The sequence below is a fragment of the Lepisosteus oculatus genome, chromosome 5 (assembly GCF_040954835.1).
Source record: "Lepisosteus oculatus isolate fLepOcu1 chromosome 5, fLepOcu1.hap2, whole genome shotgun sequence".
NCBI lineage: Eukaryota > Metazoa > Chordata > Actinopteri > Semionotiformes > Lepisosteidae > Lepisosteus > Lepisosteus oculatus.
In genome coordinates, this window is record NC_090700.1 from 35,348,303 (window position 1) to 35,362,176 (window position 13,874).

Consider the following 13,874-nt stretch of genomic DNA (forward strand, 5'->3'; position numbering starts at 1 on the left):
CCAGCCATGAGATTTGAACCTGCAACGTTCTGACCATGAGCTGCAATCAACTCAAATAAATAATAACAACAATGCACGGGTGACAATGAACCATTTTATCTTTGTGATTTATATATACATTTAATTTTGATGAGCTTTAAATGATAAAAAGAAAGTGCAATCAGTTTTTGACCTCAGAGAAATTAAATCAGGGCTCTCCTCTGTTAATGGTGCAACATCTGAGTAATTTGTTACTGGTAGGTCAGACAGAGTTCATGGTTTCAAATCCAAGAGTCTCTGATATCACTTCTACAGAGACACCACGTCAGAAAGGAAAATATTAAGTGTAATACAATTAGATGATTGGGACGACAGCTGCATGACGAGACACTACACCACAAAATCCCCAAATGTTACTTATTTTCCTGTTTCTCTTTTCCAAGGCTGTCATCTTGGTAGTTCCTCATTCTGTCTGCTTCTCACCTTCCCTGCCTTCCTCCCTGTCTTCCTGCGGGCTCTCTGTCTCTCTGAGAAAAGAACGCCTGCCTTGAACGCTGTGCTTCAGACATCCTTCGGTTTCTTTCTTCGTCTTTCAACAAGCAGGCCTCAGCCCTGCCTGGAGTGGCCTGGGGTCTGAATTGGGCGAGTCGCTTGTGCCCCTCCTCCAGCAGTTTCAATTCTCTGAGACAGATATCCAGCAGGAAGTCTGGAAGCAGTGTAGGAGTGTGGTTCTGTGGACTCGTTTGTAAAAAATGTATTGTCCTAATTGTGCACTGTTACCAAACATTTGTCTGTGTTTTATTCCAATTTGCTTGTTGTTACTAAACTTTCCACTAGCTTTGCCATGTTTATGTTGCGTGATTGCTAATATTATAATATGATAACTTACCTTAGTCATCAATTACAAGGATGTTATAACTAGTCTTTTAAATGTTTACTTAATAAATCCTGGTTTTATTCTAGTCTAGTCTGCCTTATTTTACTCTTACGTCTGCAGGGCCTTCTTAGCCTCAAGACTTATTTACCACACCACTGCACGGTGCATGCGACATCGCCATGGATACTAGGTTTGTAAGAGCCCATGAAAAAACGTCAGTGACCTTTCTATGATGGCACATATCCTCACTCTGTCAGCCACAAAGCTTGGGGCAAGTGAAGGCCACAGCTGTTCAACAAGAGAGGAGATGGAGGACGCCAGGGACAAGGTGACAAGGTTTATAACATACGTATCACTCTCAGAGATACAGATTCCTGATTGGTCAAACACAACTGTGGGATTATCCAATTAAGATAGGGTAAGGCAGAGGTGACATGTCTGCTTTTTTCAACTGAATATTCCAGGTCTTCATAGAGATCCAATCTTCCACTAAATCAAGGAAAGAAAGTCGACACAACCTCTTGTTGTGGTACTACTTCCGTGGGTCTTGTTTTGTAAACATTTTTGGACAATTTCAGTGCTCCACTTCTAGAAAGAGACAACATTGATGCAAAAATTAGAAATGAAATTTTTATGTTTTCGAAATGAATTTGAGTATATCAGCTGGATGTTTTAGAGAGGAAGAAAGGGCACAAGGTTTTGAGAATTCCCCCAATAAGTACTAAACCTCCAGAGATTTTGTTTTGTATTTAGTTGGATTGATGAGGATTTGGTACTCTGTAACTGCTTGTCTTCTGTGATACCAGATTGACAAGCAATGCAGCACTATAAGTTCCTAACCTATGGCTCATATTGTTTTTCAACAAGAATTTGTTTCTTTTTTAGCAGCTGCTGAAAATATCACCATGAAAATATCAAAATGACTTACTGATAGGCCAGTGCCAAGTCTCTGCCTGATGCCCAGGTTACAAGATCTGTGTGTTCTACGTTTTAAAGACAGTTCTTTAACAAGCAAAAAGCGAACAGCAGACCAAAGCTGTACACCTCAAGAAGGTGACTATGAATAGCTGTGGATCTGAAAGATAAAGTCACCTGAGAATTATTTATTACGAAGAACAAATATTTTAGATGTTTAAACATTGCTGCTGGACTGTGGTCCTCCACACCCTTGTTTTGTACTGCCATGTTCACGATCAACATAACATCCAGCAATGCAGTCAAGCATACAGCTCGCTTTTATAAGCCTTTGTCAGGTGAGCTTTGTTAAGCAAGGCTTTTTAGATGCATAGTGACAGGAGAGCACGGATTTCTATTCTTCAGAGTATTGTCATTATTTTTTTCTGTTAAATCTCTAACTACACTTAGCTTTTCAGCCTGTTTGCATTCCCCGGAGAGACTGTTTAATGTAAAGTTTTAACGACCCCAGCCCCCACTCCACCTAAGGGACCACTCTCGTTCAAACCTGTTTTTCTCCCTCAGATGGAAGGGGTGGAGGGATTTATGTAAAAGTAAGAGGTCATTCTGCTGTAAATCTCTGCCACTATGGGAAAAGAATGTTTTGGATTACATTTTGAGAACCTTTCCAAAAAGATTGAAATTTATTGAATGATTGAAATTCCAGTGTGACCTTTTTGATAGAGAAATTCAAAGGAAGCATTTTATTTTACTTCAGATGTCTTAATAGCTAAACTGACATTCTAGATGGATCACTAGTTAGTTCTCTTCCCTCCAGATGAGATTTTTCCAAGCAGAATCCCAGTATGGTGACTGGGGTCACTGTTATAGATCAGGGGGTGCTGTTCATTGGATGACATGTTAATTTGAAATCCCAAATTATTAAAAATCCATAGGCACTGTAAGAGAAGAGGTCTTGAAAATATTATAATTATTATTGCTGCTCTTACAGCTACAGCCTGGTTGGAATTATATGATAGATTATGTGGATATACAGACAGAGTTCCCTCTGATTGTGCTGTACCTCCCAGTGGACAGACAGTATTCCCATTGCCTGTGCTGTACCTCACTATGGATATACAGACAGAATGCCCACTGCCTGTGCTGTACCTCTCTATGGAGATACAGACAGAATTCTCATTGCCTGTCCAGTACCTCTCTGTGGATATACAGACAGAATTCCCATTGCCTGTGCTGTACCTCCCTATGGATAAACAGATAGAATTTCCATTGTCTGTGCTGCATCTCCCTGATAGATAGGCAGAATGGATATTGTCTGCATTGTATCTCCCTGTAGATAGACAGACAGAATTCCCGTTGCCTGTATTGTGCCTGCTTTGTAGATACATGAACCAAGCCCCTGTCACCTGTAGCGGATTTGGTTTGGAAGGACAGAGGTGGCAGCAGACTGGCTCTAGGTTGCACAGAATCCCCATTTTACTGTGTTGTACCACCTTAATGGATAAACACACAAAAAAATCTCATTTATTGTATGTTGTTCCTTTTCTGGAGGCAGAAAGTTTTGGATGAAAAGCTAAATATCTTACAAGGTACAGCTTTGGGGGTTATTTTGGAGTGATATTGTTTTATAAAAACAAGGAAGTTACTATGAATGCAACCATTATTTTTTTCTGTTTCACAATGCAAGAAAATTATTTTGAATGTGAAAATTGGTAATTAGTAGGTAGGTGTACCAATCTCTAATTGCCTGTCAATGGCTAGTCTATGGATAGGAAGGAAGTGCTATGAACTCAACTGATTTTCAGTTTCAAGGATTCAATATAAAGTAAAAAGGAACTTCTTCCACAGAGCTGCTCCTGTAATGCTGCTGAGTGTTATTTGTGCTAGACATAGCCTGCTGATAATCAATACCACAAGAGGAACCTTAACAGGCCAGACGTTTGAAAATTCATCATGCTCATATATGGCCATATCTTCCTGAAAAAGATGAGTCTCATGGCCTTGCATGCTGCTCTAGGCCAGACTACACTGTTATGGTGCGTGACTGAGCAGAGGAAGTTAGTTCTGGTTCTCTCTCCGAGACACATCTTTCAGCATTTATTAAGAAGTACCACATATCTGCATCACTTCCTAGGTGGACCACACTTAATGTTTGTCAAAAGAGCAGATCTCTTGGCTGTCCCTTAGCCAAAAAAACAGTCCATTTTAAGACTTCTGTTATGACAGAATTGTTTCAACAGCCTGTACAGATCTTTGAGCAATAGTTTGTCGGACATCAGTTTTATGATTTACTCCTTTTACTACTAGGCTTTCCTCTACCTTCTCCTGTTTAGATATGGTTACTCCTGCTGTTTCACCACATTGGAATTACCCAGGTAATCTTGGACTTTTTCTTAGTGATCAAAAAATCTAAAGATAGTTTTCAGTAGACTATGTGGCTTTCCTTCCAGCAGGAAAAAAACAGGTTTTCTGAGATCTGAATAGAACTTGTTTCTCATATTCTATTCAAATTGCCAGTGTGTCATTACAATTTTTAGTGCTATGCTCCCCTTTGTTGCATGTCTAAAGTGTTCCCTACACTGTGTGATGTGCGCGTAATGCATTAGGTAAATTACTAGACCTCAAGATATGTTACACCTGCATGAGTTTAAATTGTTTTTATAATACCATGAATTTTCTTTTGGCAGCCCCCATAAGACTTCTTGGGCACAAAAGAAAACAGCAAATAGTCAACAAAATAATTTTTATTCCTTCATTCCAGTTTTAATTTTCTTCTCTCAGATTTCCATGCTGCAGAACAAATCACAGCTCTAGAAGCGACGTCACAGGTGGCTGTTGACCACAGAGCTGTTCATCCATAAGAACAGTGGTGTCCTGTCACAGGACAGAACACTCATTAGGGAAATGAAAAACAGCCAGGCTGTCTCCTGTTCAGGGCTGAGAGACACCCGGTCCCCAGCACTAGTGTTCATGTTTGCCTCCAAACAAAACACAGAGTTTCCGTATCAACACTAAGCCCGCATTCCCAACATTTTTTCACTGAGTTTTCTTTCAATTCACTTTTTGTCTTCACCCTGTTGCTGTTTTTATTTTGCTTCTGTTCCCCCACCCCCCATATTCCAGGAAAACAGAGACGACTTTGCCAAACACAAGTACTTACAGCACATCAAGGTTCTTGTTCATGTGATCACTTATTATTACGGATGACAACAGTAGGAAGCAGGATTTGTTGCGAAATGTTTCCCCAAAAACATGTCTCGGCAAACTGCTTTTCCGAAAGACAACAGACAGATATTTGTTGCTTGACAACAAATGTCACGCCGGTGCTATGAATTTTGTTAACAAACAAGGCTGTTCATTGTTCTGCTAAATAAAAGCACTTCCATGTACTGTATAAAATATGTTTTTCTGATAATCAGACTATTTTATAGAGTCACGGTTTCTTCTGCAGACTGAAACAGGATTGAGCACTCATCTTTGTTAACTGACCCCTGGCTTATGAAAATAAACACAAGTGTAACTGTCCAGTTTCTCGTGATGTTTGTGTCCCTGGAGCATAAATATTGTTTCAGCATAACCGTTTGATGCAGGCCCTGTGTGACACCCAAGTTTGACCTGATGGACACAGACATGCGAGTTGTTTCTTCACTGCCTGCTTAAAGTTTAGCTGCTACTGTTTTATCCATGGGTCATGGCCACTCACTGTAATATACTGGTATTTATCAGCATCTTTATTTGTGTGGCCTAACTAATCTTTTCCTGGTGAGTCAGTGAGTACATGAACATACTGCTAGACACCAACACTTACTCACAGTTGGAGTGGGAACTGCGTCGTGTTTATTTTAGCTCTGTTTTTCTTTAAATTGTTATGCTGAAAGTGAAAAGTGGAGGAAATCCCAGTCTGCTTGTTACTGAATGTCTTGTGACAATGTGGGGATTTTTTAAATAGAATTATTACGCTTCGTTTTATTATTGGCAGCACCACACAAGGAATTTCCACTGGTTGTTAATGAAAGAAGAGAGGAGAGGTAGTTTTCTTGTTTTAGTAATTCATTGCGCGTTGTTTTCGGCAGCACCAGGTGGCGATGATCTGTTCTCTACTTGTTTTTTTGTGGTACCTTTTAATTTCGCTACATCACTTGTTCCGGGCACTCTCCGCCCCCAGCCTGTCTCAGCAGCCGAGGCCCGACACGTCGGAGAAGATCCAACTGCTGTGTATTGCTGACGTCCGGTGGACTAATGAAAAATTGCAGCTTCAGACTGCTAACCTTTCCCCTAGATTAATTTCCAGCAGTAACCAAGGACGGTTAAAGCCGGTTTAACTCTTTATTTACTTCGAGTAGTCTCGTCCTTTTATCTCGCATGGCAACCTCCAAAACTATTTGTTTACGTTTTTCTTTGGTCAATAACTGCGTCACTTTGTCTATAAAGAATTTGGTGCGCACACAACACAATCGTGAATGCAACGGAAGAAAAATGTACACCCACGCCTATTTCCATTTGCTGAATTATTAAGCGAAATGCGTTTTTATTATAAATGCACGTGACTGCACATCAGGTTAAGGTTACTGACCGTGGAATCATGCTATTTAGTGGCACGTAGGATTGCTAATGAAGTAATTTAGAATATATTAGATATTTTTCAGTTCTTTTATCCGTATATACTGTATATATAGATACCTAAATATTCTAAAGCAATTGTGAGTCGCTGGGACAGCTCTGAATCTCATCAGGCCCGTGTTTGGTTACTCCGTCTGTGTGACCACTTAGTAAGCCATGCATTGATAGGCCGAAGAGGGTCTGAGGTGCGTCGCTTGAGTCATGAGAGCATGTCTGGAGCGGGTTGCCGGGTTCTAGGCTGAGTCAGTGGGCTGAGCCGGCCAGATTGTATCCACGAGTCTGTTTTTACATCTGTTTGTGTTACTAACAACAGCAACAACAAACGTGCCTTTTAGGATATACATAAAAATAGTAATATTAAATTGAAATATTAAGCGTTTATGTTTATGTGTTTTGTTTATAGTTTTAGAATGCAGTAAATCCTCCGTTTTGGTAGCGCGCTGAGAAATAGCGTACTACATGTTTTTTTCAGTAGTGTGCGGACGCCCTCTTGTGGTTATCTTGTGGTCACGTCCGCCAACAGCCAGCGTGACTCTTGTGGCTGTCCTAAAGCCACAAGCGTTTTAGTGCGTGACTCTTGTGGCTGTCCTAAAGCAGAGTTCAAATTTACCGATCAGCTAACATTTCCTAATTCGGCTGAAGCTGTTAAACCGAAACTTTTGTGGTGTTTCTTTGTATAAACCAATGAGGATTTCACCTTTCTAAGGGCTCCTTTCACAGAATCATTAAAAAAATAGGAATCCCAAGTTTAAATATAAAATGAAATGGATATGTAATTATTTTATCTAATGCTATTATTCGCTATTAATGAACCTGAAGACCCAGGAGATGTCTAGCCCGGCTGGAATAAAACCCAGAAGGCATAATGTGCCTCCAGCGCTGGAGGAGCCACTGTTCTGAGCCACACATTGCTTTGTGCTGCCCTCTGTTGGACTGTCACAGCTCTGCTCTGTTTGACATACAGTAATCTGTCGAGACTCAGGGTACTCTCCAGCTGTGCACTAAACTCTGTTGTACTCCATTGACGTGTGTTGACCTTTAATAACCCATGATGTGCTGACGAGAGCCCTTCTGCCGCTCTGAAACCATAGACAATAGTGGTGATACTGGATTTATAATTTTGGCCACTGGCATGACTGCAAATCAGGATGCAAAAGCCTTTGTGCAACCTGATTCTAAACTTTTTATACTATTATTACATTAGCAACCTCTCCTTGGCATATTTATTTTTGTGGGGCAATAAGTATTAAAACAAAATTTAGGATTGCCCCAAAATTAAATGAAATACAACTATATCTCCAAATAAAAATGACTTATTCTCAAAAGAAATTATGCACACATTGGGACACAAATTCATGCAGAATTAAGACCAACTACAATTTAAGTGGCTAAAAATGAAGTAGGTAAAAGACCTCAGCCCTGTTGAGGCATCGTTCATGTCCTGAGCGATGGCTCCTTAGTATAAGAACTAAAACTTGAAGAACAGTTGTTGACCTAAGGTGTGATTAGGTTCTTCCTTTAGTTACTTACCGGTGTTATTTTTGATTGACGTCACTAAGCAGGCTAACGTCAGTGAAGCCTTGTCTGTGGTTTGAGATAAAAGAACACAATTCCTTTTTTCTTACGTTACCAAACAGCTTTACTTGAATCAAGCCTTTGTGTTTCTTTAATCCTGTACTTTCTGCTTCCTTTTTGGCTCTGAAGAACGATGTTCTGTTTATCAATTTATGCATTCACGAGTATAACCTCCATACTTCAGAGAACAGCTTGAGCCCCCCTCACAGAGTGTCAGGGCAAAGTGTCTCGCGATGGCAAACTCTGTGGAGGATCCACATCTTGAACCGGAACACTAGTGTGGTCATCCCAGACTCTAATGGAGTTCTTCACTGTCCTGTATTCTAGATTAGCCTGACAAGATCCTGGTTTGGAAGATGGAAGAGTTCTGTGCTATCCCAGACACTGGTGCAGTCTCTTTGCTGTGGCTGAGATCACTTGTGTCTGCTCAGTGGTAGTCAATAAATATGTGATGCCCCTGGACTCCGGATTCAATAATTCAGTCTGTTACAATGGCCACATCAATGATACTGCACCATAAGTTGAAATGTAAGGTACAGTTGGGAGTCAAGAAATGAATATTTATATTGCTGCTAAAAAGAGATTAAACCAGATGCACAAAAAAGGTTTCCTGCATTGCCTTCTTAGTTTCAAAAAGACCCTGTTGTAGGTGTATTGTTGGCATGACATTTAGTAAAAATGCAACTCTCATTTTCTTGTTTTTCTTGTTTAGGCTCCACAAGAGCCTTATTAAAAACGTACTTGTTCAGCGGCTCTATTGACGACTCTTATTGCTATACAGGTGCACTTGAGAATGAACACTTAAACAATAAAGAGTTCTTTGATTTTAGTCCAACTGCTTAAATTCCAGTCACCTAAAACAGGCGAGCTCTCAATCTGCAAAGCAGAGCTTACATTGAGACAGCTCAGGCATCTTGGTAAAGTTTTGCAGGTTGAAAGATTTGGTAAGGCGGATTCTAATTGCTAATCGCATTACATTATTCAAAAGCTGGAAGAAGTTACAAGAAAGGCCTAATCAGACACTTAATGGCTTCTTTGACCCCAGTAATTAAGAACTCATTTTATAATGAAAGCCCAAAGATGTAGTCATCCTTCAGGAACATGTGCAGGGGTCTTTGGTTTAAACAAGACCAGTGGTTCACTGGTCCAGTGATGAAGGAAAAGGCTAACAGGTTAACTTAATGCATCTGCAGCCATAACCACAGGCAGGGACGTACATACTCTATAATAATATTCTGATGCAGGCTACAAAAGAATACGCACATTTCTAATTCTGGGTGATGAGATTGTATAGGAGCTTCTTCCCAACACTTGGGGTTGAGAAATCAAGGTACCACAAATGCATGGATTTGTTTCTGACTTTGCATCAGTAGGTGTTTGTCTACTTTTACAAATTTAGTAACTGTGTGGTATAAAACAATTTTGATCCTAGTGCTGTATGTGAGAAGACCTGAGATGAGAGAAGGTAGCTGCATGCCGGCGTGTGGAGTTCCTCTCCATGCTTGGCAGGGAAGGAAAAAGCAAAGAGTTTTTGTCTAAATTGCAGTTGCTCGCTGTCTGCGGCTCGGTGCCTCACTTGGGAAGAGCAATGTCTGTTTTTCTGGCTCTGAGCTGTCCAGGGAGATTCCTTGACATTTTGGTGAAATTCTGAGTTGTGATTTCTCCAGACGCCAGGCTTAATCTTTTCACTCTGTCAGCGTGCAGCAGCCTGACAGCCGTCTGTTCCTGAGAATACGGTGGCATTTCAGGTTTGGAGACTCAGTTGCTGTGACACCCCGATTTCAAATACCTTTCTCACTGCTCTGGAGGTTTATTTACTTGTTTATTTGGCTGGGTTGAGCTGCAGGAGTTCAAATTCACAGCTGGCTGGTCTTATAGGGAGACTGACAGTTTGCTTGAAACTGCCCTGGCCTGCACCTCGGTAGACAGCAGCACAGTTTGCATTTACACAGTACTTTCTTTTTCAATTAGGATGCTGAAGTGCTTTTCAAAGGGTAAGTTTCCACATGTGTCCTCTTTTTACGCAAGATCTCTAGTTTTTACCAAAGAGCACTGACCCTGGTCCTTATTGTGTTCTCATGAATAGATTCTCTTGACTCCTACTTTTCTCCAAATGTCATTTTAATGAGATGGAGGCAAGAGATTAAAAAAAAAAAACAGTTTTGCTTATGAGCACTTTTTAAGAAACTCAAAGCATTTACCCAAGTATAGCACCACATACAGCAGGTTGGCACACTGTTTTCGAAGAAGAGATCCACAAGCTCTTGATTCCTTACACAGAATAACAAACACAAAAGAATATGAGCGGGAAAAACACTACTTCATACTGTTCAATATCTAAGAGGAGATATGACAATGCTGTCATGTTTAAGTGCCTTAGGTTTCTGAATAATTTTGACTGTGGTTTCTCTGCCTGGCTTTCAAAAGTTATTGACATGAGGAATATGTGCTAATTGTAAATAGTGATTCAGCCAAAGTACTTCACAGTTCAGCTCTTTATGGACATTTATTACCTGGGCAATAAAGATGCTATGAAATATTAATAAAAATATGTAGCTTATTAAAATATAAAATGGATATTTATTACTACATTTTATGTGTTTTCCATAAGCTTTACTTTATTTCTAAAACTCTGGTTGGTGACTGCTACCAAATGCTATTACATATGTAATACATGCATTTTAATAAAACATAGGGTATTGGTGTCATTTAATATGTGCCTAACTAGGCTTTATACAGAAGATGGACATTGTGTGTTAGGAACTAGTTTGGTATTCACAAAGAACCAACATATGACCTAGAGGTGACTAAAAGAAAGGGTTATTTCATCATGATTTCTCAAAAACAAAGTATATCTGCATGAAAATGTCCCCTTATTTGTCATTTTAGTTAATTATTCAGTATAATTATTCAATTATAAAAAAGATAACTAAAAGCTATGAACACCACCTTAATGGGGAGATGCTGATTAGAATGAGATTACCATTAACTGGCTGCTAGACATAATACCTCAGTGTCTGCTCCTTAGTTTTGCTAAAGAATGTAAACCAAATGACAGGCCCAGGCTCTATCAAAAGTAGTTAATATACTCTTGTGGCCACTAAGAGAAAATAAATAGGGTATTAGAACATATGTTTTAGGTCCTACCCTTGCACCCCTTGGGTCTCCCCAGAAGTCCCTCCTGCTGTCATTTCAGGGAACACAAATATGGCAGTGCAAGACAGCAGACAGAACCTTAACTCTAATGTGTGAGTTTTTGCTGCTGATTTTGTGCTTTATCCAGCAAGAGGTAGGATTGTTCACAACATGTGCACCTTTCCACTTTCTCCAGAGTAAAGTCAAGCAGAGAATGTAACAGTTTCCAGTGACTGCTGTTTCTGAACATGTAGTTTAGGATACTGCACAATATTAATTCTGAAAGAACAGGCCAATCTATTTGTCTCACAAAGAAAAAGTTTGCAGCAGTCAGAGAGAGCAGGTAGCATTCCAAGGGGATATTTTCAACATCTAATATAATTGTTCTCTCCGACGTGAGGTAATTAAAACATACCGTTGGATTTTCATCCTGGGGTTACCTAGAGCCCTTGTGTATAAAATTTGTGATCAATCCAATTTCGATCAAACTGTTCCTCTTTCACTTTACAGTGTGCTTCTGGACCTCTAAGTCAAAGTTCAGACATGTGGAAAAATAGTCAAGCAAACAAGAATTGATATTTACTTTAAATGTTAACTCGGGTCTTGGTGGAATATGGCCACTAACCCATATCACATCAAGCTGATGAATAGCAAATAAACTCGAAATGTTAGAATGTTTAAGTGTTAGAATACAAAAAAAAGTTAGATAATGCAATGAAGTTTATATTATAAAATAATATTTTTTATAAATACATGTTTAATAAATTATTTTCTGTTGTTCATACAGTATACATTGGGAACTCAGTTAAGTTTCTTTTAGACAGGAGCTTTGAAGATTCTGCTGGGAGGATTTCTACTAATAGCAGAGCTTCTTACATTTGAATAGCAGGATGTTGTGTCCTTTTTTGAACCATGTTGTTGTGTTTTTTAAGAAAGATGGAAAATATAATAAATATATAATATAATAAATAATATAATATAATATAATAAATAATATAATAAATCTCACCCAATTAGTTAACAGAAATAAATATTACACAGACAAGATGACTAAAATCCTCTTCAAAGAGATTAACTACTTTCACCAATGGATTGAAATTCAAGATATGTATTTTCAAGGCGTTCGAAGATTTTCCAGGATTTTTCAAAATTACAACAGTTAGCCTTTTACACTCTACACATTTTAGATTACTGGTCTCTGTGTTCATATTGTGACAGGCTGAGGTAGGCGACGGTGGAGTTAAGAAAGTTTCAAACTGAGGGATTCCTCGCTCAGGAACTATCTCTGGATGCTCCAATCAGGTTTTTTTGATGATCACGAAGAACGGACTCTCACCTGGTACAAACTTCTGTCTGTTTCTGTCTCCTCGCTCTCATGTGATCTGATCTTTTTTTCTCTTTTCTCCCCTCTTTCCTTCTCCTGATCTGATCTTATATGGTCTGTTTTCTGGACTGTTGACTGACATTTAATCATTTACCCAGAACTTAATTAGCTTAGGTAAACTTTAGTATTGTTCTGATCACAGACTCTGGACCCTCTACATCTCAGCAAACATCCCCTCTCTGCTGCTAGTGGGTGCATTTTAGAATGGGGAGATATATACTAATAAAATTAGTTTAGTGCGTCGTATATGAATGAATCTGGTTTTTATATAATATTTGTCAAAATGGTTCTTATGATAAATAGCATCTAAAGTGAATGCATGCTATTGTCATTTTATTGCAGCATTAGACTTCTGTATGAATATGGTTTTTGATGCAAATGAGTGTCATTTTAAAAATTCCACCAGGTGCGTTTTCCTTTGAAACATCCTCCTGTAAATTAGCATAGTGTATATTATTCCAAACGTGTGCAGTGCAAGCTTCTTCTTCTTAAACTAACACTGATAACCAGCGAGGAGTTCTGTTCATTAGGGGATGGATACTGATGAGTACAGAAATGAAAAGAAGCAAAACAAGGGAGGTTTGGCCATTAAGTTTTTTTTAATTCCAATGGAATTACCTTTGGCACAGTCTGAAAATCCAAACAGATATTATGCAGCCACAAGTCAAGAATGCGACATGGTTGATAATCATCAAATGGTCTGGCCCACAGTGCAAAACAAGGACTTAAATGCAGCTCTGTTTCTGCACTAGCGAGCGTCTGGCCGGGATGAGTTTCAGATGTTTGTAGGTCTGCCAGTGAGCACTCAGTCTCCACGAGGCAGTCCTGGCATGTTTTACTGCCTGGGTGTGGGTGTGCAGGGGGGAACTGGCATGCCTGTGGCAGTGTGGTTGTATTGAACACTGCAAGTCGAATCACTGACTCAGTGAGTCAAACAAAGTAGTTGCCACCCTGCTAACCTCGTCTCGAGAAACATGCTGGCAGCTGCTTTGACCTGCAGCAGGTTGAATGTTACAGTGTTTGTGTGAAGCTGTGAAGGAAGAGGTCTTCTTCAAATTCCTAAAGTGATTAGAACACATATCTGGTTTGCATTGTATTGATTGGAACCTCAATCATATATCTGTCTTTCTCTCTCCCTCTCTCTCACTTACTCCTTCTCTTTCCTCACTCGAATCTAACTAACCTGAGACAGATGACCATTAAAATCGACTTGTGACGTTAGACTGGAATGACAGGATGTAGATGCTTGTCTTGCTTTTGCTCCTTGAAGTCAGCACGATGTGTTCCAGATATGAAATAGTATGCCAGTATTGTATGCCCATGGATGTACACACATTTTTGTTTACAAACAAAAATGTAACCGGTGTCTATTTCTAGCCTTACAGTATA

General features: G+C 39.5%; 2 long non-coding RNA genes across 2 annotated transcripts in view; one reads left to right on the forward strand and one right to left on the reverse strand.

Moving 5' to 3' along the window:
- The window catches only part of LOC138239150 (uncharacterized), a 251,060-nt gene that overhangs the window by 39,845 nt on the left and 197,341 nt on the right, over window positions 1-13,874 (forward strand). The gene's annotated exons all lie outside the window — the stretch shown is intronic.
- LOC107076822 (uncharacterized) lies at window positions 4,501-5,300 on the reverse strand. Its single transcript, XR_001477954.2, has 2 exons — window positions 4,932-5,300; window positions 4,501-4,645 (listed from the first exon to the last, which is right to left on the reverse strand). It is a non-coding gene; the product is annotated as an uncharacterized lncRNA (long non-coding RNA).